The sequence below is a fragment of the Thunnus thynnus genome, chromosome 9 (assembly GCF_963924715.1).
Source record: "Thunnus thynnus chromosome 9, fThuThy2.1, whole genome shotgun sequence".
Taxonomy (NCBI): domain Eukaryota; kingdom Metazoa; phylum Chordata; class Actinopteri; order Scombriformes; family Scombridae; genus Thunnus; species Thunnus thynnus.
Window position 1 is genome coordinate 32,213,482 of NC_089525.1, and position 26,999 is coordinate 32,240,480.

Genomic DNA, 26,999 nt, shown 5'->3' on the forward strand with positions numbered 1-26,999 from the left:
GTTTGCTCGCTAGTTACTGTAGTTTGCCAATTAGTTCTACATCACAAAGTCCTAAAAAAATCATTAATTTCACGAGGACACACGGAGGAATTTCGCTGTGCCTCTTCAACAAGACATAAGAAGTGAATCCGCTGCGAAACTGTGCAATGAATCTATTTATTTCAACGGAATAGCCGTAATCAGTTTTAACTGGTGTGACTGGGCTTCATTATTGTTTTGTCAGTGATGCATTAAATGTTTTGTGAAGGGACGTCAGGAGGACAAAGCTTTCACTATCAGTTAGCTAGCAGGTCTCTAAACTAATCAATAAATCAATTATCTGAAAAAAAAGTTGCAACTATAGCGAGTTTGATGACTGGCTGAATGTCTCCAGATAAATGTCATGTAATTATGAATGGATTAGAGAATTGACAAAGAGTTATCCTTAGATAACAGGTTTATCTGTATGGATTCGCATGACACTGTAAGTTTTTAAACCTTAATGTAGAAGAAAATACTTTATTTGTGCAATGATGCAGCTCAAAAATCTGTTGAATATTAGTATTAAAATGACAGGAAAATTCAGCAAAACATTACAACAGATAAATAATCAGTCAATAAAATGTTTTGTAAACTATTAAACAGTAAAAAGCAAAAGAAGACTGGTGGAAAAGAGTAAAAAAGAAAACTAAACTTTGAAAGCCACAGAGGTAACAGTACTTTAAATGTCAGATACAAAGGAAAAGTCTTTAATTTCTTCTTAAAATACAATCCGGAGCTTGTCTTCATGGATCAGTGGCGATGCTATTGACATGCTGATGAGAGCACCTGAGTCCGCTGTCACACCTGTGTGTTAATTAGCTCATCATCTATCAACAGGGGAAACAGCTCGTTAACCACAGACGGTGAGAAGAAGGCTGGAGGGCTGGAAGCTTTTAATACAACGAGAAAAAAACATCAAATGAAAAGTCGAGAAAGAACAACAGGTTTTATCAGTTTAAAAGAAACTTTAAAGAAGAAAACTTTTAACTTAATGACATCAAATTAATCAAAAGAAGTTTTATAATAGACACTGTGCTTTTACTTCTCATCATAACTTACTACAGAACCAGAAGTTATAGGTTAGGTTAAATAGTTGTTGAGTTAACATTCATGTAGTTAAGCTAATGTACTGTAGACAGACACATTTTCCAAAGTCAGGAAACTTTCTTTTTTGAGCCAAGGTACATTTTTTTCATTGAAAAAATTATGAGGCACACCATCAGCCGAAAACGTTAATAACAATATAAAGTCATTCTTGTCAAAGTGTCTTGAATAGGAATCAAATAAACACAAAGAAAAAAGTCTTTTATAATCTTTCATATTTCTACTCACTCAATGTTTTTGCTTTCTTTTGACCTCCACTCATACTGGGGCCTTCATGTCCACGGTCCAGTTCGGAGTTTTTCCGCGTTTTTCCTTTTCAAAGGACTTTCACCTTATAATCTCGCTAGCACAGATACTTGACAACGGCACTTTATTTACAGATAATAATTAATTTGTTTTCAAAAAATGTTTTTTAGAATAATTAGGTGAAATTGGATAATTTCCCACAGCACACCTGACAATATCTCACGGCACACTACAGTGGTTGAAAAACACTGTTTTACCCACAGTTGTTCATTCTGTGGTGTCGAATCCAGAAAACATCCTGACACTGTTTCTAGACAGCGGGCGTAGCGTCAGCAGCACGTTAGCAGAGCAGCAGCAGCAGCAGTGAGCACTACTGGAGGCGTTCAGGTGCAGTGTTGAGCGTGGGTCATCCGCATGTTGGAAGCGCTCAGAACAGAGGAAAATAGACTTGAAGCGTAAATAAACGCATTTAGTGCATTTTCCACACAAACCAACGTCTGTAACACTATCGACAGGACGCCTCTAACTGTAAACAAGGTAAATTATTACTCTGTGTTATGAATTTTAAAACCATGAAGGTTTTATATTTATAAAATGTTACCAGAGCCTATAAAAGCAATTTTTAAAGTTTGTCATCCTAGTGTGAAGTCTATGGGCCAAGCGGGAGAAACACTACTGAGCATGTGCAGTAGGCCACAAACCAGGAAGCTAGAAAACTTTTTTCGATTGAGGCGCTCGCCGAACAATATTTATATATGATATCTATTTCCTATGATGGATCCACAAGCTGTGCAGGTTCTAAATACATGACATTTACAGTCTTTGCACACCAAGTCCATTTTTTTCGTGTTTTTTAAATCCGCCATTCGAGGAAAATCGTTACGTACAGAAACCTTTCACACTGAGTGTGATGGGTTTATTACTATATTTGTTGCGAAAATTCGCAATATGAGGCAAAATGGAGTCGTCAAGCAGTGAGGATGATTTTGTGGTCCTTTAAATTCTTGAAAGAAAAAGAAAGAACCACCAATTTCCACGATCCAATTGATCCTGAACAGCGGCTGGCAACACACACACACACACACACACACACACACACACACACACACACCTGATCACAAGTGATCACAGGTGATCGGCCTTTCGACTGGATCCGCAGATATTCAGAGCACAGCCTCAAAACACTGCAACATACAGACAAGATCATGATCAACAGTCGTCCTGTGATCAGTCTGTGTGTAACTTCTCTGCTGGAGCTGATAGTATCAGTGTTTCCAGGCTGTGTTGTTTGCGTGTACGGTGGCTCTGAGCGGTCAAACAACTCTGTAAAGGCTTTTGACGGATGCAAAAAAAACCGCAGAAAATCAAACCTGCTCCGAAAACTTTAACGACGGACGAAACTTTCGGAGTCGGTGTGTAAACGTGATCGACACAACGTGACGTCGTATTTATTTTTTTAACGTTACAATTTTGGACGAAGAAAACAGACTCGGTGTGCAAAGACTTTAAAGCGACATCAGTCACCGGCTCGTTGGGGCAAAAATAAAACAAACTGAAAAACAAAGTGAGAATGAAAAGTTAGAAATTTAGTTTGATTATCAGTCTAATGCAGCTGAAAGCAGCCAATGAAAGTCTGACAACTAAGTGAAGAAACTTTTTTAATGAATGTAACTTATTTTTAAAAGGCGCTTTACAAATAAAGTTATTAGTACTATTAGTATTATTGGTATTATTATTAGTAGTAGTAGTAGTAGCAGTACTAGTAGTAGTATTTGGACATCCTTTTTTTCCTTATTGTTGCTTCTGGACTTGATTTTCTGCAGCAGTTCATGAGGACTAAAATATTTCTTCTCCTCTGAACTCAGAAGCTTTAATCACAGATGATACTTTAAGAGGACAATTTCCCTTCATTAATGCTCTGACTTGTTTAATATGTAACAGCTGCTTTTACATTTTATTTTTTTTCCCTATTTTATTTAATGATGTATGTCAGAGTGAGATTAGGACCGCGAGACCTGCCGCTGATCAGATATTAACATGTTAACAGCTCTCTGACACTCGAGTGAACGCAACACAGCGGAAAATGTTTGGATGGAGAGTTTTTTTTTTTTTTATAATTTTTTTCCTCAGTGTAATGACATTTTCCTCCATCAAATGTAAAAAGTGAAGAGGGAATTCACTGCACTCGCTCTGGATGAGAGTGTCAGCTAATGGAAATGGAAATATGAAGTTTAAATGTGTTTCTTTGTACAGTTCAGCAGACGGAGTGCATTTAGCCTCGAGTACAGATTTAGTATCTCCATATCACTCCACTCTTTCTTTCTATCTATCTATCTATCATCTATCTATCTATCTATCTATCATCTGATAAAGGCATCTTTCTATCCATCTCTTTATTTATCATCAACAATGTTTTCCAAGGTCGTAACTGATATTACAACAATTGTTATTGATCATTTTATTGATTTTTATTGATAGTTTTGTATATAAAAAGTCCAAAATAATGTAAAACCATATAAAGTTTCAGTCTTAAATATTTCCTCTTGCCTGCTTTAGGCAGTGATGTTAGTTTTAAATTGTTTTTTTTTTTGCACGTGGTTGTCAGGAGACGTTCTACATGTGAAAACGGTTCGTGCCGCAGGAAGCTGTTTAATTCTTTATTGTGGAGTTTCCACAGCTTGAGGCTGAAGCCGATGTGGAAGCACCTTAAAGTGTCACCGACGGCCGCTAGACGCTCCGACTGACTTCAAAAAGCCTCAACGTCTCTCCAGAAATACTAAACCAATGAGTCATTCTGGTCTCAATCTATAAATTCAGGACCTCTTATAAGTGTGCTGGTGGTCATTTTAGAAATTATTGCTCCGTTAATAAGATTTGAAGACTTATAGTAGCTTTGATGTCTGCTGTGTGGGTGTTGATTGACAGCTGTGCTCTCCTCGGCTCACACTGCATCACACTTCTGTCACAATATTTCACTAAGTTTAATGTTACTTGACTACGATACCTGCCCTGTTAGCACAATTTAGCTAAAGTAGCTAGGGTTAGTTAGCTTGGGTCCAAGGTAGCCAGACGTCTTCCTTATTTGTAAGGTCCTGCCTCCAAATGGAAAAGATAGCACCCGACCGTGAGACGCAACTTCAAACCGGCTCCAACGCACTCCAACGCTGTCAGTATTAGGGATGTGCAGAGATCCCAGTATTTGTATTTGTATCTGTATTTGTATTTGAATAAAAGTGGAAAGAGGCTTAAAAATCTTGTTTTTGTTTTTATTACACTTTTAATTTTAGAAAATTATTATGATTACTGAGCTAAAACTTAACTCGTCGCCTCATTGCAGCCAGACTTATCTATTAATACATCCATAACACAGAGACAGCACAGCGTGTAACGTGTAGGGAGGAAATTCAAAGGCAATTATTGCTTTGCACTTTTCATTTATTGCCTATTTTTTACAACCTAACTTTGTGGAAAGGAGAAGGGGAACAACAGGTTATGGAGAGTCTTTAAGAGCACTTTGCTCAGCTTTATCTCTGGGGAACACCCCCAACAAACAACGTTTAAAATATTTGTATGAAACAAATATTCGTACAAAACCCACTATTTGTGCTCTGCCGAATAATGTATTTGTATTCGGGCACACCCCTAGTCAGTACCGCTAGCTACAGTAGCTAAGAGGCTCATCCACTCACACTGCGGCTGCGGCGGCTGCGGCTCAGGAGGTAGAGCGGGTCGTCCACTAATCGGAAGATCGGCGGTTCGAGTACCGGCTCCTCCAGTCCACATGCTGATGTGTCCTTGGGCAAGATACTTAACCTCAAATTGCTCCTGATGGCTGTGCCATCAGTGTATGAATGTGTGTGAATGGTTAGTTTCCTCTGATGGGCAGGTTGGGACCTTGCATGGTAGCCCTTGTATGAATGTGTATGAATGTGTGTGAATGTGATTCGTAGTGTAAAAGCGCTTTGAGTGGTCGGAAGACTAGAAAGGCGCTATACAAGTACAGTCTATTTACCATTTACTGGACAAGTGTCAGTTTTAACAAAAACTTATGAGTAATGAATTCCTCATTTTTCTTTGGTTAATCCATTTCTTGCTGCTTATTTGCTTCCAGGTCGTATTCATTTAATCAATTATGAAGAATTCACTCTATGCACTGATGGGAAGCACTGAAAAACATGTGATGTAGTTATCGTCCCTCCTGGTTTTCCATCATACTTTCATTTTGTGGTGATGAAACGTTTTAAAATTCCTTGTATGAGCTTTAGAAAGTCTGAAATTTCAGTCTGTGAACTCTGCAGAAACCCTGGAGTGAGATGTATCAAGCTTCGGATGCACACGCATCACACACACTTCTACTTTAAAATAACAGATAATGTCAGAGTATTGTGCAGCCTTGGAGGACGTGTTTAGTGTGACAACTTTGTAGTTTTGTAAAAATGTTTTTTTTGGATGTCGGACGACCCTTTGACTCTTAACTAAATTGTTAATCCCCTCACAAACCTACGCCCTTGAACAACCCTACTGAAGTGTTTTAAGATGGCGGTCACGTCCCAGGTTCAGGTCCATTTCCTCCGAGCAGACTAGCGGTTCCTACTCAGGAGGACCACGCTCTGCCTTTTCCCCCGGAAACAATCAGGCCTGGAAACCCACAGCCATCGATTTATTTATTGTCTCCAAACTAATCAACATTTGGAAATGAGCAGGGCAATGAGAGGTAACCAGGCAACAAACTCCGGCAATATAAATCCAATCTGTGAAAGGGGAAATGAGATATTTCCATTTATTTTTAATTGAAGTCTCAGTTTGTTGTTCCATCCATCATCCTTCGCTCCTGGTAAGGTTGAATTCCTCTCTTTCTTTTTTTTTCTTCTCCATCTCTTCCCTCGTCTCGGTAAATATTACCTTGAGGTGAATAACTTCACCTGGTGTTCGGCTCGTCTGCCCCTGAGCCTTTTTTTTGTCAGAAATGAAAGTGTGTCTGATTCACAGGCTCCTGTCCATTTGCAAGGTTGATAAGAGGGAGAGAGGCGCTTGGTCCCTGCTCTATAATTTCATTCACTCGTCCACAAAGAAATCATTTACACAGATCCTCAAATGGCTTCAAATGCACCGCACACTTTTTTTTTTTTTCTTTGTCTGGGCACTGAGGTCTGCGATAATGTAGGTCTTAACTAGAATCCCTTTTCATCGTCGCCCCTTAATCTTTTCACGTCTGAATGAGCGACTCCAAAAGGATTTTAAAGCCCTAATTTAATCCGCTGCCTAAATTCAAAGTGGCTGTCACATTAACGCACACTGAGAGCAGCAGAGGAGTCTGGGAATCGACGAGGGAGCAACTGGGAGACCAATTGGATGCCGGTTTCTGTCCGAGGTTTGTCCAATTTAAGGATTTACCTGTTCGACAGCCTCTAATAGAGGAGAGCGGCTCTTATATTAGTTTTGACCTCAGTACCTGCAGGATCAGGTCAGTCGGAGGAAATCTGACGCCGCCGCTGCTTCTTTCATGTGACTGTTTTGTCATGAGTTCTGGTTATTTACTCCCCCCGGAGGTTTTTTACGTTCAGATTTAAAGTTCAGTCTTGACTTCGATAAGAGAAGCTGACAAAACAGCTTCACCGCGAGGTCACATGATTTTTATCAACAGGCAACGTTCCTGCTGTGAAATGTCAAAAGGTCTTCTGTCAGGGAGTTCAACACTTAACGTTTAGCAACATTTTTGCATATCATCACCTTCCTAAAATAATGGCTCAAGTCATTTTTTCAGGTTTCTCAGAAAACACAAAAAAAATCATCATGGTGTGCACAAGCTGCCTCTAGACACTGCACAACAGGCTGCTATAATACAGGTCAAATGATGTTATGATGATGTTCAAGTGAGATTTTCATTAAATAAAAACAAAAGTAAAGAGGATCCTTTATAATTTTTTAGTTATACACATCATTTCTAGCTGTTAGATTACGATACTGTATTCAAATCTTTCTTAATTAGATCATGTAATGTGGAAAAAATGAGACATAAACTGTGATGAAATATTGTTTAAAAGGCAGAAAAGAGTTAAACTATCACTATCACTTGTAACAGCCACAGAGTCTGGAGCCTTTCCACTCTTTGCTAAATGCTTCATGGACTTAGCTATTTTGCTGATTAAAATGCTGACTAAAAAGACTAAATAACTACTCAATATGACGATTTAGTCTCACTCTTGACGTAGGCTGTTGTACTACAGGGGTAGAATCACATGATCTATTCAACTGAGCATGTGGGTGATTTTACCAGAGGTGGCATCATGAGGAGATGAATTTAAGCAAAAAAATCATTTTTGTCAAAAAATGACTTGGGCCATTATTTTAGGAAGGTGACGATATTTAAAAACTTTATTAGTGCTGCAACTGATTATTATTTTCATTATTGATTAACCTCTCATTGATTTCATTGTTTAGACCAATAAATGTAAAGTAGAGTCCAGGTGACATCTTTAAATTTAAATTAAGTTCTTTAAATTTCTTCTCTAGTCTGACCAACAGTCCAAACCCAATGATATCCACTATGGCTGCAATTAATTATTCATTAGATCAATTGATTATTTTCATTATCGAATAATCAGACAATTATTTCTTTTGATTTATCAATAAATCATTTGGTCTATAAAGCATCAGAAGATGGTAAAATAAATATATAAATACCTGTCACAACTTCCTGGGGTCCAAGGTGACATCATCAAATGTCTTAATTTATCCAACCAACAGTCAAAAACTCCCCAAAATATTATTTTACACTAAAATAAGATCAGGAAAAGCAACAAATACTCACATTTTAGAGCCTTGAATCAGCTGATGTCTCTGTCGATCACCTTATTGATTAATAATTGCAATTCTAATATTCACTTTATAATGATGTAAAACAGAGAAAAGCTGCAACTTGTCACATCCAGAGAAACTTAGTTTATCTTTATATCAATTACGGCTTTAAAGTGATTCATCGACTGACAGAAAATGAATTGGCTAAACTATTTTAGTAATTGATTTATTGTTTGAGAACATTTTGAGAACTTGCAGCTTGTCTTTGTTTTTATATCATTGTAAACTCAATATTTTGCTCGTTTGGACAAAACCAGACATTCAATGACGACACTTCAGGGTCAGAACACTGTGACGGATATCTTATATCTTTTAGGGCTGCAACTAACAATTACTTGTATTAGCGATTTATCTTTTTTGTTTTTCGATTAATTGATTAATAGTTTTGGTTTATAAAACATAAAAGCAGTGAAAGATGTCCGTCACAGTTTCCCAGAGTCCAAGATGACATCATCAACTGTCTTATTTCATCCATCAAACGGTCCATAAACTCGTTCTTTTCCCGAATTCAGAGGATGCAACAGATAGATCCTCCACAGCTCAGCCTTTCCCAGAATGCATTTCTGTCTGGTTGAATTCTTTTCCAAAAGGAGAAAATAGAGTCACTAACTTCAAACAACAATTACACTTTTAAATGTAAATATCAGGTTTCAACTCACTCAAATAGCTAACAATATGAATGTAAAAAAAAACTCAACAAGGGGCCTTAAAACCTCAGACTGTCATTAACATCGTGATGTTAACTGACGTTTACTACTACAGCAGCTCAGCTGGTCGCGTCCGACCAAAGTTACATCATTTGAAAATGATGTTAAAGCCTTTAAACCTTCGCTGTCAAACCAGAGGTTCACAGGCTGACTAGTATCTTACAGAGATGGTGGAGATCTTGTAGATAATTTATACTTCATATAACATACATAAATGGAACAAGGTGAACAGATTTAAACAGGTTGTGAACTCTTCTTGGTTTTCAGTGAGTTGAATATAACTTTCAGTCCAGTCAAACGTTGGGATGATTACTAACGTCAACCTGAAGCTGGTTATTTTACTACTTAAACTGCTTTTGTTTGGTGATCTGAAGATAAACGTTTCTCTAATGTTTCATGTTGTTTCAGGGAGAAAGGAGCGTACTGCTCAGTTTATTAAACTGAGGGGGGGGAAAAGATCATCTCTTCACTGGGACCAAAGATTGAGCTAGCGTAGCTTGGAGCTAACGCAACGATAGCCCAAACAACAAAATCTCCATTTGTCCGTCTCGTATTTAAGTTTACGTTAAATTCATCCTCTACAAATCCCATAATAATAAGACAACCAGTAGATGGGGATATTTTTGTTTCTTCGTTGTATTTTTGCAGCGTCGTCACCTGCGAGCTGTGACCGTCACCTTTTTTCTTTAAGCCAAAAAAAGGCATCAAGTAAATTAACTCTGGTGGATTCTGTCTGCCCTGCTGATTTTTAAGTGTTTCCATTTTCTCTTGTTTTCTCTTTGATGAGGACATTTCTGGAGGAAACAGCCCTGCTGGACAAAATGACTCCTCTGAAAGCCAAAAAAAAATGGGATCATTTAAAAAAAAAAAAACTATACATGTGATTTTAAATTGTTGAAATTAGTTTTGCTGCTACTGCTGCTGCTGTTGTTAAATGTTTGATTTCCTCTGCTGTGGGACTGCCAGGGTCCGGGGTCTGGAGACGGCGTGAGCCACCGCCGTTGACTTGGCCGCGGTTCGTCCTCACGGATGAGGTGTCGTGACGGAGGCATTTCACCACATCCCCTGTCCTAATTGCCTCCATCCCTGAGGATACACCAGGGCCAAGTACAGCAGTGGATGACCACGAGGAGGAGGAGGAGGAGGAGGAGGAGGAGGAGGAAAGCCAGCCAGAGAAGGAAAGCAAGCCAGAACCGCTTAAGAGAAAGAGAGGAAGAGATGATGAGCTTCTTGAGCTCATGAGGGAAGACATGAGGTGGCAGAGAGACGCAGAATGGACAGACTCTTCTCTCTATTTGAGAGATTAGTTAAAACACACACACACATATAAATACTGTATAGAATTAATGCATTTAAAACATAATATATTTCATCTTTACAACTATTACAACACAAATCAAGTACAGTAAAAGAGGATTTGGATGTGACATTGATTTCATAGCCAGAGAGGCCACAGACACAGTTGGTTTCATGTCTGAGTCTTTTGTAAAGATAAAGAAAGAAACATTCACTACAAAATATGCAGCGACACAAAAGATTTGCACTAAAAGCTTGTGCACTTTCAGACGAAAAAGACATTTACACACGAGGGACACTGATAAAACCTCTCTTCTGAAGAGGGAAATATATTTTTCAAATGAACCTTTTAAGCAATAATACAGAGGAACCTCTTGAACGCAGCTTTAATGACTCAGAGCAATTAATCGATTATCAAAATATGTACATTTATGTGCAAAAAAAAAAAAAATCAAAGCAATTTAAGCATTAAATGGATAAATATAAAAACCTTTCATGATAAAACAGGCTGCATTTTCTGAGCAGAGAGTCTCTGGTTGTGCTGCTGGACCAGGATCTGCTGCCACAATAAAGACTCTGGTGTCCTCTGTCAGTGGTGAGGTGGTCTCCAGAGTGAGTTATGGGATGCATCCCCCCACCGTTCACCACATCGTCCATCGACTGGTTTGCAGGACTGCAAAGAAGAAAAAAGCAAGAATAAAAGACAAGTTCATACAAAATACTTCAACAGGCAAAACATTTTAAATTCATATGAACTACAGCTTCACCATTCTTTTATTTACCTGTTAAAATAGTCATGATAAGAGGATACCTCCTCCAGGGCAGACACCTCTGCAGACAGCTGGCCCCCTCATCCTCTTCCTCTTCCTCATCCTCCTCAGGCTCATCCTCCAGGGCCATGATGTCACCAGCTCCGAGGCAGATGTTGTGGAGGATGGCACATGCTGTTATGACCTGAAATGGTAAAATGGAAAAAAAGAAAGAAAGAAAGAAAGAAATTAAACATACTCTTCTTCAATATTCTAAAAAAAAAATCCTGCTGAGTGAAACAGGAAATATAAATGACAAATGAAAACAGTATCATCAAGAAAATAGAAAAATAAATATAGACCACAACCGCAGCGTAAAAACAAATATTAAATCAAGAGCATAACTGATGAGATATAATACAAATAGAAACTATTTACAACACTGTACATTTAAAAACTATCAAGACTATTAACTTAAATAAGCTATCAAAAAGAAAATAAATAGCCTGACTGTAGCAGGTCAGCTTACGTCAGACAGTTAAATAATATTATTGCAAAGTCTGGAAGTTTCTCCAGATGGCACTCTCCTGTGTGGAGCTCGCTTCTTGTGCTGCTGCTCCCTCTTCTTCTCCTTCGTCATCCTCGCTGCAGCGTTGCAGAGGCGTCGACAGGCCCTCAGCAGTGACCTCGTCCTGCCGGAAGGTCTTTTTCTTGAACCCGGGGGTCCAGTTGCTGCCTCCTGCCTCCGGCAGAAAATCATGGGACTTGGTTTTGTGGAATCTGCGTGCAAATGTTGTCCACCGATTCTCTCACAGGCTCTCTGGAGGTTTGCAGTTAACATTTTTGCAGACATCTTGCAAGAAGAATCACCTTTGAAGCAGTCACAGGCCTCTTAATAATATAATAATACTGATATGCATATTGTTATTGTAATTATTATATGTTATACAATAAGCATAGCAATGCACAAGTTCTAGATAGTCTTTCTTCCTTCTGATTACAGTGACAAAGACACCACATCTTAACTGGGAACCAGTAAACCTTTGAAGCTCCTCTGAAGTCAAGTTCCCATGGTAACAGCCTAGGTCAAGCTAGACAAGCAGTAGCCTGAAGCTTGATTGACAGGTTTATGAATTTGTTTTGATGTGACTGTGCAAATGAAAACTAGGCTTTCAAAATCACAGCATTATCACATCACAATGCAATGATAACATTAAACACATTCCCTTCACCACTAATTTGAACTGTGACCTCTTCTAATGGCTTCAGCACGTCGCAGGCCTGTTGCTTTTCCTCCTGCTCCTCTCTGGAGAAACGGTGACCACAGTGGTATTAGTTAAGCCCAGAGTTGTGATAGTTTTCCAATATTCTCATCAGCATGTAATAATTCCACCAAGTTGGACGATCCTGCTTGAGACGTAAGTCTGGCAAAAATCCAACTGGTTTTGAGCAGTTTCTCAGAGGCAACTGTGCTCTTGTGCATGTATTCAACTGTGACCTTTACTTTGTCCGCTGTAGGTTTAATGGCAGCAACGCCGCTATGAAAAATTACTTTCAAAGTACCAGAATAGGTGAAGCCAACTTGTGTTCTGAGTGGCTTTTACAGCACTGACAGCAGAAACACAGGCAGCAACTTCATCTGCAATGTTCCACTTCCTTTGCAACCTTTAAAAGTTGGTCTACCAGACTGTCAGCCTTGTGCCTGTCACCCAAAACACTCCAGCAGGAAGGAGACCATCTTAAAGTCATCAATGAAATGAGGGAGTTGTGGTTATGGATGTCCAGAAGTCTGTAGAAAGACACACTGCTTCACCTCTATCCACTCTTTCTTTGATCTTCTCATGTCTTCCTGTATAAATCTGGAATAATTGTGTTGGACAATGTTTTCCGACTCGGCCAGACAGAGTGTGTTCAACGACATCCCCTGCAATTATTCTTGCAAGCACCTCATCCGATGCCCTTTGCCTCAGTGGGTCAATAAGCCTCGACACAGAATGAGTGAGGGTGGCTTGTGCTCCTCCTGCCCTGAGCCTACCTGGGGAGGACGGGGGTTGACAACAGTCAATGAAAATGTGTGTGTGTGTGTGTGTGTGTGTGGTAACACCTCCTGAATAATGGCTGACCAGGTGACAAGTAGTTTCAGAAACAAAACTCAAGAAAACAAAAAGTTGTTATACAGAAGTGCAAACAGTTTGCATTGCAATGAATTTTCAGGTGTATAGTAAAAGCTTAAAATTGTTTTATTTTTTGCTCTGACTGAAGACGAGAACAATTCTGTTGTATTTGATTGGTATTATTTTTCTATTTTTGCCATTTTTTGCTCTGCTATTATTATTGTGTTCATATTGTGTTCTGACATTCATATACTCATATTTTGTTCTATTATGATTTGGTTCTATATGCTACTCGTGACATGTTTTATTGTGTTGTTGCTGTGGAAAAGTAATTTCTCTCCGGGATCGATAAAGTACCTACAGTACCTCCCAACCTTGACTCCCTACCTTGTTACAATCACCAAAGGGGTGACAAGTTCACATAGCCTAAAGCTGAAAAATGAGCATGTTGAGACCGACTTGTGTTGTAATTCCAAGTTGCCTTTTATTCTGAAAATAAGTTTTTTGTTTATTATATAGAGATTAGCAGTGAGTGTATCCTATAGCATCTCAACTGGTCTCGACCCACTTTTATAGAATTCAAACCAAGCAAGCATCTTTTTTTTTTAACATAAATACATATATTTACATGTACAAAATGTATTTCAGAGCACATTATTAGGAAACTGATAAGGACCATGACAACTGCATGTACACTAAAATACATATCATAACTGCACAAAAAAATAAGGCCACAAAATGAGATATTTTCACTTATATACTTGTATATGTCGCTCCATCAAAGCTAAAACAGCCAGAATCTGTAATAGCTTCTTTCCACAAGCCGTAAGACTCATGAACAGCCAAGCGCCTTAAAGCTGTACATGCAAAACAAAAAAATCTACCTTTTAAATTATTTTATACTATCTTAAATAATTTATGCCTTATTTTTTCTTATTATTTTCTTATTTTTATTTCAAATGATGGTTACCATGGCTACGGCGCAAGACTGCTGCACATCCCTCATGCATGCCTGTCAAAAAAATGTATGTTTTTCAAAATAAAAGACAAGTCCAACATCAGATATGCATTAAATATTATTTATTTGTTTTTGACCACCAGTTGAGAATCACTGTCCTATAGCCAGTCGATGATTTTTCATTTTTAACGGGGAGGGGGGGGGTGGCCCAATGGGAGCGCCCAACTGGCGCCACACCACCAACCAACACACACACCCATAGACGTCTCCCAAAGGACATTGCTGCAGGAGGCCTTCACCATAACTGTGACGTTTCTAATTCTACTATTCCATTTTATCCTGTTATCTCCCTTCTCTCCCTACTACAATTGTCTTTTTATAACTGTGTATTAACATAATGAGTAAATATACCTTTAAATCGTATTCAGCAGACTGAGTTTATCCAGCCAGGGTTTTCTCATGTTTCTCACAATACACTACAAGCAGGGCTATTTTAAATCACATGACCCACATGACCCCCTTGGAATATTTTACCATCTAAATTCCTTGAAGGACACATAATGACACTGTGCAAAATAGGAAAGAGAACATGATAGCCTAATATAGCCGGTTAAAGTAAGTTAATGTCAGAAAAAAAAAACTCTTCTCAGAAAAAAGAACATTACTGAAAATAAACATGAAATATTTGCACCCCTAAAATAACCAGCAAAGGGAGTGGGAATCCATGAATATTTATTTATTTATTTACACTGTAAAACAAAGCAGCAGAAACAACAACAACAAAAGAGAAGAAGCAAATTGTGCAGGTGAGATTCAGGAAAAAAAAACCCTCTAGAGGCTTTACAGAACGAACACATATTATAAGCAAATACAAAAAAAGTCATGTAATCCATAAAAATAAGCAAACAAGCAACCATAGGATCAAAAGTCAAACATAAAGTAGGCAGCATAAATAAACAACAAGTTTGTATTCTCTGTGAAAACCAGGCAGCAGTGCGTCTCTATGATCCTCTCGCTCTTCTGCAGCGACACGTTGCTACTTGTTACTTTGATCACAGAGGTGACACCACTCTATAGAGCATATAGGCTACAATATAGTGCAGAAATCAGTATTTATAGTATATAGTTTAGAGAATATTATAGATCCAAGAAGAAACTGACAGACAGGCATGATTCATCAATACACAGCACAGTTAGGCTACTGATATTTCAGAGCCATGGATTCTAACCTGCACAAACCTCAGTCAGATAAAGGATCAATGAGTCAGGCAGAGCAGACCAACATATTCAACTAAACAACCCCTCTGCCTCTGCACTCTCTGCTACTAGAGGATGGAGAGGAGGGGTTTATTTTGAACATTTTGCTAACAACTCATATCACCTAGTGCTTACAGCTGCCCCCTTTTCAAAACAGTAACATTGTGTTTGTGTGTGCACAGTATCTTTAAGTGTTAGCCTATGCATATGTGAGGGGTCAATGGATATCACCCCCACCCCTCCAATTTATTTTCTTTTGTAATTTAGTTGAGTTTAACAGGTTAATTTGCAGAATTTAATTAATCTAATGGGTTAAATTTAAACTGCAGGCGATGTAGATAATCCTAAATATCTTTCCAGGATACAGTGTTTGTGAGTTTGTATTTCATTCAGTATTGTTTGTGGATGCGCCGTCTGGCTCCCGCCAGCAGGTTATGCTGTTGAGTCGGAAAAAAGCGAGTTGTGAAGGAGAAGAAGAAAACTGTTGTTGTTGTTGTTGTCCATCGTAGCCGAGAGAAGAAGACAATCATTGTAGCAGCAGAGAAAGTTTGCTGCCGGACTGTCAGAGTGAGCATATACTGCTTTGTTTTCATTGTTAAAAGCAAAAATAAAGACGTTGCTAGTTGCACGACAGTCCTGCATCTGCCTGAGTCCTTGGCTGCAACACATATATCAATCCAGATAATGATGTATATCTCGATTGATTGATTGATTGATTTGATTTATTGATGTGTTCAGTTTTAAGCGTAAAAGATGCACTGCACCGGAGTTAGCTTGAAGCTAATTTGCATCCGTAGTCCCCCACAATCAAAACATACAACAGCACAACAACAAACAGTACAAAGCAAAACAAAAACACACAAACAAAAAAAAACACACAAACACATCATACAAAATACAAAGCTAAACTCTTGCAGTCCAAGTCCAATGTTGTTGAATCATTGCGACTAAATGTTAGCATCCTGAATCAGCTGTGTATTTGCTGTCTTGAACAGACGTCGTTCCTCCTACGACTTGAATCACTCAGAAATCGAGTGTATCCCTGCCAACGACTCACGTTCGCTCGCAGCTGACTGAGAAATGAGCGGATTGTTTCAGGAAGTGATTCGGTTCAGTTCGTTCACTAAAAAGATGTTTGCGAACGACACACTAGTTTTGACCAGAATTTCAAAACAAAGCACCCTGGTTATATGAAACTAACCTGTTTTAAATAAAAAAAACAGTAAAGAAAAACAGAAACATTTCAATTTAAAACTAAACTTTCTGGACTTAATAACAAAAGTAAATAAACTCATATGTTCAGTTCAGTTGGTTCAGCAAAAAGATCCGTTCTTTAAGAACAAATGTTTGCGAACGACACGCCAGTTTTGACCAGGATTTCAAAATAAAACACCCTGGTTATATGAAACTAACTTGATGTTTTTTGTGTTTTTTTTAAAAAAAACACTCCAGTAAAGAAAAACAGAAACGTTTAAATTTAAAACTAAACTTTCTGGACTTAATAACAAAAGTAAATAAACTCATATGTGGACGGCTGTGTTGTGTATTGGGAGTGACGGCAGTTAATGAGGGATTAACACAGGCAGGTTTATCAGGGATTAAAGAGACATGACGGCTGCTATCTGTCTTCATACTAATATTGACAGACGGTGTTGTAGTTTTAATTGTGTGAGCCGTATTGTTGTGGCAGGATTACGCCTTGTACCTTAACCTCCCTCCCTCCCACCTCACCTCCTCCCTCCCTCATCTCCAGCTGTAAACACTGTCTGTTTTCCTGTTGTGTCACCTTATTAAATCTAAATGTCTGTTTTTTCCTGCTGCCTCCCACTGAGGTCTTAAATCGCTGTTGTTCACGCTGCAGTTGACGGCGTTCTGTCAGCGAGAAGTGGCTTAACGCTCTCACTTAATCTCACGATGGCCATTACAGCAGAATGGCCACGTCGCTGCCAAAAAAAAAAAACCGAGTGTGTTGGTATCTAATGTGGTGGATTAGAGCGGATTACCACCTCATCTGCCTGCCACGGGGCTGATTAATCCAGATGCTTATTTTGTTGGAGGTCAGGGGTTGTCGGGGGTGGGGATCAACGATATCCGAGATGACAGACAGGTCAGAAAAATATTGGTTAAACATTAGCGAGGCAGAAAATAACAGCAGGGAAATCACCAGGAAGCCGTTTCTATTTACATTTTATTCCACAGAGAAAAACAGACATATTACAAGTGAACTGTTATGTATTATTTTCAGTCACATATTTATTTTTCACAGCTCACTATGATTATCTACAACAGTGTTTTTTTAATTTATATTTGAATATATCTAAATGGTATTTTGTTCTTTCTTGTTAAATTTGATATTTGGTACTTTTAGATTGAACATTTGGCTGAAGGAGACGATAATAAAGTTTTCTTGAATCAAACTGAAAACCAGTAAGTTTGGTGTTATTATTGTTGTTGTCGCTGTAGAGTATTTCATGTCAGGTTTTACTGTTAAAACTTTTTTATTTCAGTTTTCTCTCCTTGTACTTTGAACTTAAGTGACTCGTCAACTGAGAGCAGCAGGAACACACAACATCATGTAAAGTCAGAGTCCATAATGGTTTTAGCAAAAAAAAATTATAAGTAAAAAATTAAATCATCTGCAGCATATTTTTCAATTTTTTTCGTCTCAGCTGGGGAGGGAAAGTTTTTGTATAAATAAAGAGAATGTGATGAATAAGTGATGCCGTTGGACCTTCTTTTTCTTCTTCTTTTGTTTAATTTCCTGTAGTGCAACAAGCTATTTTATGCTGTTGTTATCTTACTGTATTGTTAGAGAAGTGAAGCAGACCAGATGACGTCTATATAAGGTGACAGGTTTCCTCACTCAGAGGCGGCAGGTTGGATGGAAACTTGCAGAAAGTGGATTTCCAACAGTGAGTCGTGACAGTTTTTATAAAAAACGTAACTATGATCGTCCCCTAACCTTAACCCTTTGGTTATTATTGTAGCCATGACGACAAAGGTCACCTAACTTTAATATAGTAGTAACTTTAACCCACACCACATGTTCTCTAACCTTAATCATTTTAACCCAAACCATCATCTTCCCCTAAACCTCAGCAAGTAGGGGCGCCAGGTCAGAAAACGCTCCTGTGAGTCGTTCTGGCGTCACATTGTCAAACTAGGTGTTTAGTCGTTTAATTTGCAACTGGTCAAGAGAAAACCAATATGTGTTTAGCCTAGCTTAGCAAAAAAGGGAAACCGCTAGCTTAGCTCCATCCAAAGAGGAATAAAAAAAATACACCTTCCAACAACTCCAGAGCCGTGTTGTCTGTGTGCGTGCGTGTCAGCGTGTCTGATCCTTTCAGCCACCAGACTGAGAGCTGACCCACATTACACTTTATCGGCCTGCAAATCAGAGAAACACAATCTGTCTTAACCCCCTCACCACTACATCCATAACACCGTCCATCCTCCATCCCTTCATTCATCCCTTTATTATCCATCCATCCATAATACCCTCCCTCTCTTTCTATGTATGTTCTTTTCTCTCTCTCTCTCTCTGTCTCTGTTCCCTCCATCCACCCATTTCTCTGTCCAGTGAATCACCCAAATCAGATTAACGATGACATATGCTGCCGCCATTAAGACCACCTACTGGGTCCACACATACACACACACACACACACACACACACACTCAGTGACAGCGGTCTGGAGGACTGACGGGAAGCTGTAACGAGATGGAGAATGCATCTCAATCAGCACATGCAGTGTATCTGGACGTGGTGTATCTGGGAGGCGGGTGGACAACAGATGATCTATGCTGGTGTCGTTCTTTATTAACTGGTTAGAAATTCTGGTTTATGTCTTTGGCAGCTCAGTTTCTTTGTGATTAAACGTCTTTATTTAAATGGTTTGACAGTTTGGGCCTCGTGCAAGGAGCAACCATGTTCTTAAGCGGCACAAATGAGTGATTTAAGATGATTTTTGGTATTTTCTCATACTTTTACAAGTTGTTTCTTTGGTGCAAACTAGGGCTGCCCCCCTAAAAGTTGCTGAGTCCATGCATCAGTCGATAAAGGCCTCAGTTGACTCGCGTTTTGTCAGATGAATCGCTGCCCTTTTTTTCTGCCATGTCATTATACACAGAGTAATGCAGCGTGACAGACTGTACGCTTTTACAGATTCTTGTCTCTGAATGACCTAAAAATATAACTGTGATGGAGACAAGAGGACAGCGCGATGCTGAGTGACTGTTTCCTGCTCTGACACTTCCAGCTCTGGTTTGAAATACAGTGAAATCTGCTAAACTCCTGTTTAAACAGACGTGTACCAGCTTCTCTAACATCCGATGTAATCGTCTTTTAAGCTAACAGCACCGTCAGTGGCAGGAAGTGAACTAATACCAGGATGCAAGATCTACCCGTGGTAACTTTTAAAAGAGGAAGAAACATAAGGGATGGGGTTGTTAGAGAATGTCAAAGTTCACAACTAAACCTCTTCAAGGCAACTTTAAGTGTGGATCCTGCATAAATTACCAGTATACCAGAAACCTGAAGTCTTTTAATCATCCTACTAATGGAGAGACAATCAACATTGAGGACTTTATTACCTGTAAAACGGAAAATGTCTATATGATACAGTGTCCATGTGGTAAAATATATATAGGTGAGACATCTCGTTCTCTTAAAGAGCGTATCACTGAACACAGGAGCTCTATTAAGAGAAAGGATAATAATAATAATACATTTTATTTGGAGGCGCCTTTCAAGTCACCCAAGGTCACCTTACAAGAAATAAAAGCATAAAAGAATCAAAAAACATCAATTAAAACAAAACATCAGCATAAAAACAGGTGAGGTGCACAGTGTCCAGTTATAGAGAGTATGTCAGTTTGAACAGGTGGGACTTAAATGAGGTGACGGAGTCTGACTGGGGGGGGGGGGGGTTCCAGAGCCTGGGTGCTGAGCAGCCGAAGGCTCGGGCACCCATGGTACTGGGGTGTGACGTGGGGATGGATAAGAGCGGAGGGTGCAGGAGGGAGTGTATTCATGAAGGAGGTAAGTCGGGGCTAGGTTGTGGAGAGCTTTATAGGTGGGGAGGAGGTTTTTGTAGTGGATGCGGTATTGTACAGGGAGCCAGTGAAGTTGGATGAGAACAGGTCGGGTGATGATCCGGGCGGCCGAGTTCTGAATCATTTACAGTCTGTTGATGAGTTTTGGTGGGGAGTCCGGTGAGGAAGGCGTCGCAGTAGTCAGTGCGGGATGTGACAAATGAGTGAACCAGGATTTCGGTGCTGGATTGGGACAGCGATGGACGGAGTCTGGAGATATTGTGAAGGTGGAAGAATGCAGTCCGGGTGATGTTTTGAATATGGGGTGCAAATGAGAGGGATGCTGTCCAGAATGACGCCGAGGCTCTTGACTTGGGGGGGGGGTGAAGGGTACAGGGAATCCATCGACGATGATGGGTGGAGCTGGGGTGAGTTGGGATTTGGAGCCTTGGTTTTAGTTTCAGGAAGTTCCTGCTCATCCAGCTCTGGATGTCGTCAAGGCAGGTGATGGGGGAGGTGGGGGGAGGTGGGGGGTGTAAGCAGCCCTGTTGCAAGACATTTCAATGAAAAGCAACATCACATTTTGGATTTTCTGTTTCCAAAGTTTATCTCTGGGGGGCATGAATGAAGATTAATGAGTTTCTGTAGTGGTTTTTAATACTTCTTATTTATGTGGTTTTGTAGCGTTTTTTAAATATTTTTTATGATGAAATTTTTTTTAATTTTTATAATTTTTTATCAATTTATATTGTTGTATCATGTATCTTTCTGCTTTCTGTTACTGTTAGTTTTCATACTGATGTTATTTGTGTGTGGGGGGGGGGGGGGGCTTCTGTGCTTTTAACTGGTGCTGCTGGTTGATTTTTGGGACACATTTGGTTAATTTTCACTACTTGTGGAGCTAATTCTGTTTGTTAGCGTTATTACTGCTACTAGCACACGTTGTCGAAGGTGGTGTGTGCTGTGACGAGTGTCGCATACAAATTCACCTCTAATCAGTATTTTTTTTTAATGGTTTCCAGCAAGTTGTTTTATTTCTAAATACTGAAAACAATTATAAAAGCTATCAGGACATTGTGGCTACATGTTTTCTGCGCCCCCCCGTGGTGCGTTCACTGCCTTCCTTGTTTTATACGGGAAACCTGTAAAAGTGTAAAATGACCATCAGCAGTTCTGGGAGCTCAAGTTTGATGTTTTCAGATATCTTGTCCAAAATCCAAACTAGTTAAATTTAAAATGATGTTAAACACAGAAATTACACAAATCATCACATTTGAGAAGCTGAAACAACTGATTAGTTTTCTATCTGTCGACTAATCAGTTCATTGTTTTTGTCTATTTTTTTCATATATTTTTCATTTTTCAGATATTGAAAGTTTTCATTTTTGTTTCTTGTATATTATCTGCATAAACAGTCAAATGTCTACATAGTGCAGTAGTCTGTACTGTGGAATTGGGATGCAGCTCTTCTCTATTAAACTTTTAACATTTTTCAGCCAAAAACAACCTGCAGTTCAGTGAACCCAAAAATAAATCCACCATCTGCTCCACGTGTGAACAAACAGCAGCTGCAAACACAAAACCAGGAGAAGGAAAAAGACTGTGAACAGCTTCTTCTGCTAACGTGAAATGATTACGTGCGAACTGCAGAATTAACGGTTCACTTCGAGCAGCTTTGGGGATGTTGGGGTTCAGCTCTGGTTGTTGCTGGGATGATCAGGCTTTTAGAAAAACTTCTTTAACTGAGATGAACACTGAGTCAGACGATATGAGTTTCAGGTACGTGTGTCCTTGGGAGACTCGGGGCCCCGGTTCAGGTCAGTTTTCTTGCCGTTAGCAGTTAATCTCTGTCCTCTCTCTCCGGATCCACCGGTGGCTCCATCGCTGCACATGCTGCACGTCGGCACTCCCTGCAAACTCTGTGAACTATAGTTTAAGATTCAAGGCAGCGTCCTAAAGTTTCCAAAGAGGCTGATTTATAAGAAAATACTGCATGTAAACATCTAAACTTGTTAACTAGATCATCTTAACATATTATACCAGCAGTTTGACTTAAAACATGGACGTCAGTCACTTATATTCTGACAAAAATGACCATTATTAGTGTATTTTTTGTTCAAATCAAACTCTAAAAGGATAAATCAGCAATTAACCAAAATACAAAGAAGCACAGACAAAATGCTCAGTTCAAAGCCCAACAGTGTATTATACAAGAAGTGTTCATTTCATCTCCCCAGCCGGGAGGATTCTGCTCATATCATGAGTCCTTTTCTCACTTTTTGTTTTCTAAACAAATTTAAAAAAAGGAGGCCATATCTCAAAAATATCCTCAGAGATCCCGACTCAAAACAAAAAGAAAATATCATAAACTTATCTCACTTGGCTAAACTCTGAGGCACCATTTTTCCTCTGGTGAGTAGTTTGAGGCCTCTGTTGTTGAACAAGCAAGATACAAGCTGACAGGTGTTTAAGCTGAGAAAATAGCACAGTGGTGCATCCTGATGCAATAGAGTTGCAAAGTAAGAGAAGCTATTTCAGGCATCCCTCTGGTTCTGTAAGCAAAACTCCTGTTGTTCATCGTCCCTTTAGACAACATTATGTGACTCAGTTTGAGCACATGTACAGTTTTCAATGATATGAAGCTCTCCTGAGGATCATTAGAACAAAAGATGAACAACTGTGTTAGAAAAATAGAAGTTAAATACGACTCTTAAGGCGCATTTCAACAAGAAACAGCCAATCACAGAGTTTAAAATGAAGTTTAACTCTAACTGTAGGTGGAATCTAAAGATTATGGTGTTGAAAATATATTTTATAATCCGCAGATTATAAAGTTCAGTTCAGTTCAGGGTCACTTTTGAGTGAATTCAGCAAATATAATAAAGCATTTTGAATTAATTTCCACTCTGACTTGAGGCTGAGGCTTAAGGGTGCTGTAGTATTATCTCAGATATCTCAGAAACAAAGTTGAAATAGTTGAAACTGATGGTCATAATATAAACTTTAAGGATCGTAGCATTATCCAGGAGAGTCCTGAGTTTCTATGTTCAGTAATATTCAGGAGGAAATATTTGACACTTTCCTGCAAAACGTATTTGCACGCTGCGTCCTTTCTCGTCCTGTCATTATTGCAGCTGGACGACACATCGCAGTGTCACTTCTGCAGCTACAGGTTTCCCTCTTTGCCACAAACTTTATTTATTTCACCTCCATTGTTTTGGTTTGTGAGTGTTTTTCCCTCCAAACTTTATTCAAAAATCGCACTTAAGGAAAAGTTGCACCAGCCAGTGTGTTCTACATCATTGTGTGTTGTATTTTGATTGGTTTGTTTGTAGATGTGGGTCGTAGCAGAAGTCACACTGTGAGAATTTGGTACTAAAATTTGCTTCAGCCTGTGTTTTTGGTCGCCAAAGCTCCAATTCAGCTGTCAGGACCACCATTTTGAATTGACAACCACATATTTCACCATGATTCAATGTGTGACAGGGCTGTTTTGCACAGCTTTTATCAGAAAAAGTGGTACAGAGAACATATAAATGACAAAACGGTGGTTAAGAGTCGCATTCAAGACACATTTTAGTCTGAATTCAGGTGGATTAGTGTGATCAGAAAGTGAGTACAAATACAGAAAATACAAAGTTATCACGAAGAGTATTTACAAGACTAGTCGGTTTGATCTTTAAACAGTTTCTGAATAGTTTAACTTGCTCTTTCTAAACTGACATTTCTGTCAGAATGAGTCAGTTTACTGTGATGAAGATGTTTACAGTTTCATCCTCAATGAGGTCTGACACTGATTATCATTTCTGTAAACGCAGCCACTGTGAGTGTTAATATTTAGAGGCTGATATCACCAGTAATATATCAGGCAGTGAACATGAAAACAGATGAACAGATTACAGGATGGAAACTGGTCCAGTGGACAGAAAGAGAGAGAGAGAGAGTGTGAGTGTGTGTGTGTGTGTGTGTGTGTTAAAAGCAGCTGTTAGCTCGCGCATCGTCACATGTTGGGAGGCTCAGTAATCAGTGTCTGTTGGTGATGTTGCTCGTTAAATATGCATGCAGCCACGGCGGCGCAGCATCTTTAATTAAACCAGAGAAATCCGCTGTTATTCCAGCATGAATTCTTCATGATCGTTCTGCTGCCAATTGACACCACTCGTCAGACACGCATACCCCGACAAGTCTCAGGCTAATGTGCGAGGTTCTCCATCAGTAAGTACTTCTGGTGACTCTGCTCCACTTGCGACCCAGGCTTATGTGCTGCTGCATCTTATTTGAGTGTTTTAGTGCCGTATTTGATTGCTTGCAATAGTTTGTTTGATTTTGTGAGAGCAACATTAAGTTAAGGACTTCATGGTGACTTTTGCACAAGTTCTCCTCATGATGCTGATTGTTTTGGAGGACACGGCGCCTCAGGCGACGAAACAGACCTCCGTCGCCCTTCATAATACTGTGCAACGAGGTCAGTCAGAAGCACCCGCGCAGACAGAAATAAGTCATACGGGGAAGAACAGAGCTGGAGACGTCTGTGTGTCTGTAACAAACAATACACAGTTAGAGTAACTGTCCGTAACTCTGATGTTGAACTTCTTTGTCTGAGTGTGAGATCATTTTACCTCCCGAGGAAGTTTGGGAACATTATCATCGGTTCGGTCTATGTCCCACCTGGCAGGGATGCTGCGAGAGCTGCGGCCCACATAGCAGGCTGTGTTCACCATCAGGGGTGCGACGGGTCACAAAACTCACAGTTCAGATCATTTTTCAGATCAGCAAAAAAAAAAAAAAAAAAAAAAGGTAAACAAATATAACTTTGCTTTCCATTTATTCTGTAATACAATGCAAGGAACTTTTACCACTGGAGACATTAAAGATGTCCAATGTTTAAATAAAACCTTAAAATATATAAAATATTCAATACTAACTTGTCAAAGACCAATATGAGGCATGGTAGTGAATGAAAAAATATGATAACTTACAAACACGAACACGTCTCGTCCTGCAGCTTGTTGAACGAGCCACCAAACAAACATTCACCGCTAACATCAGTTAGCAGCTAGATGCTAATTAGCTTCTCAGCTGCAGCACATTAAACAGCCTGTAAACATACCTGCAGACGTCACTTCAGGCCTGCTAGATGCTGGTTTGGTCGTTGCTCTTCAAAATCCCTGTTAGCGACACGCTGTCCGTCCACGACTTGTAGCTACAGCGGCTTGTTAACTTTTGACATTTATTAAATTTTATTCCATAGTTCACATGTATGGAAGAAGATAAAGGCCACATGTGAAAAGATTAAACTCTGACTTTAATCTACGTTCCTTTTCACCACTATTCACCATCAGCTGCAGCGTACACCTGAGGCCCCTCATTCTAATTCTGGGTGACCTTAACCACTGCAAACTCTCGAGCTATCCTTTTCCCAGTTTTGATCAGTATGTTACGTCAGAGGAGCACAGAGAATACGGGCTGATCCATCCCATGTCCTCCACTCTGAGCACGAGCGCGTACCCCCTGGCAGATGATATAGAGTACCCAAGTGGTGTCTTAATCGTTTTAGAAACTCATTTGTGCCTTTTTTTCTATTAACAGATTAAACAGAGAGGACATAGTATGAACCATAGCGGCCACAGAGACACTGTTATGAATATTATATGATATATCAGTATGAATATATGAATATTAGTATGTGGTTGACTGTGTCACATGTTCACGTACTTTATATGTCAAATGTAGAATGACATTTATTCACACTGAGCCCAAGAAAACTAATGAAACAATGAAGTATATTGTATAGAGATTATTATTTTTAGGCAGCATCACGTGTCTCTGCGTGTGTGTGTGTGTGTGTGTGTGTGTGTGTGTGTGTGTGTGAGAATGAGTGACGAGACAGCAGCTGTAGTTTCAGTCTGACAGCAGGAAACATCTTGACACCATCATCATCACACACACACACACTGAACCTTTACACCTTTGTGTTTTAACACCTGTATATACATAAAGTTTGATCCACAGATCAAGTAACAGCAGGGCAGATATCTGATACTTTTTCTTTTTCCTAACAGGAGCGATTAGATCTTTGAATATAACTCCATGCAGGAGAGATTTCCATATAATTTAAGTAGGTAAATACACCTGAAAAGTGATGTTAAGCCCCTGTGAGAAATGTCTAGAGAATTATACCTAATAAGTCAATAAATAGGAAACCTTTATTGTCCACAAGAGCGGAAAATTGTCATTGACTCACGAAAAACATAAAAGCAGCACAATAACATGTAACAGATCCGCCAAAAGTCCTGAAAGATGATAAAATTATAATCTTGAAGTCTGTGAAATCTGATAAATTGCCTTGAGTGATGTCACTCATTTTCCTTAATGAGTCATTATGGTCTTAATCTCTAAATTCAGACCCTTTAATAAGTGTGCTGGTGGTCATTTTGGAAATTATTGCTCTGTTAATAAGATTTGAAGACTCACAGTAGCTTCGACGTCCTCTGTTTGGGCTTTGATTGACAGCTGTGATTGACAGTCGGCTCACCTGCTGCTCCGAGACTCACACTGAGTGAAATATTGTGACAACAGTCAGACTGAGTTTAATGTCGATCCGTTTGGTACAATAACATTTTAAAAGTCTTGAAGAGCCATATAATTACAGTCT

At 39.2% G+C, this 26,999-nt stretch overlaps 1 long non-coding RNA gene across 1 annotated transcript in view; it reads left to right on the forward strand.

The window, feature by feature from the left end:
- Nucleotides 1-26,999, forward strand: part of LOC137188809 (uncharacterized) — a 374,566-nt gene that overhangs the window by 32,859 nt on the left and 314,708 nt on the right. The gene's annotated exons all lie outside the window — the stretch shown is intronic.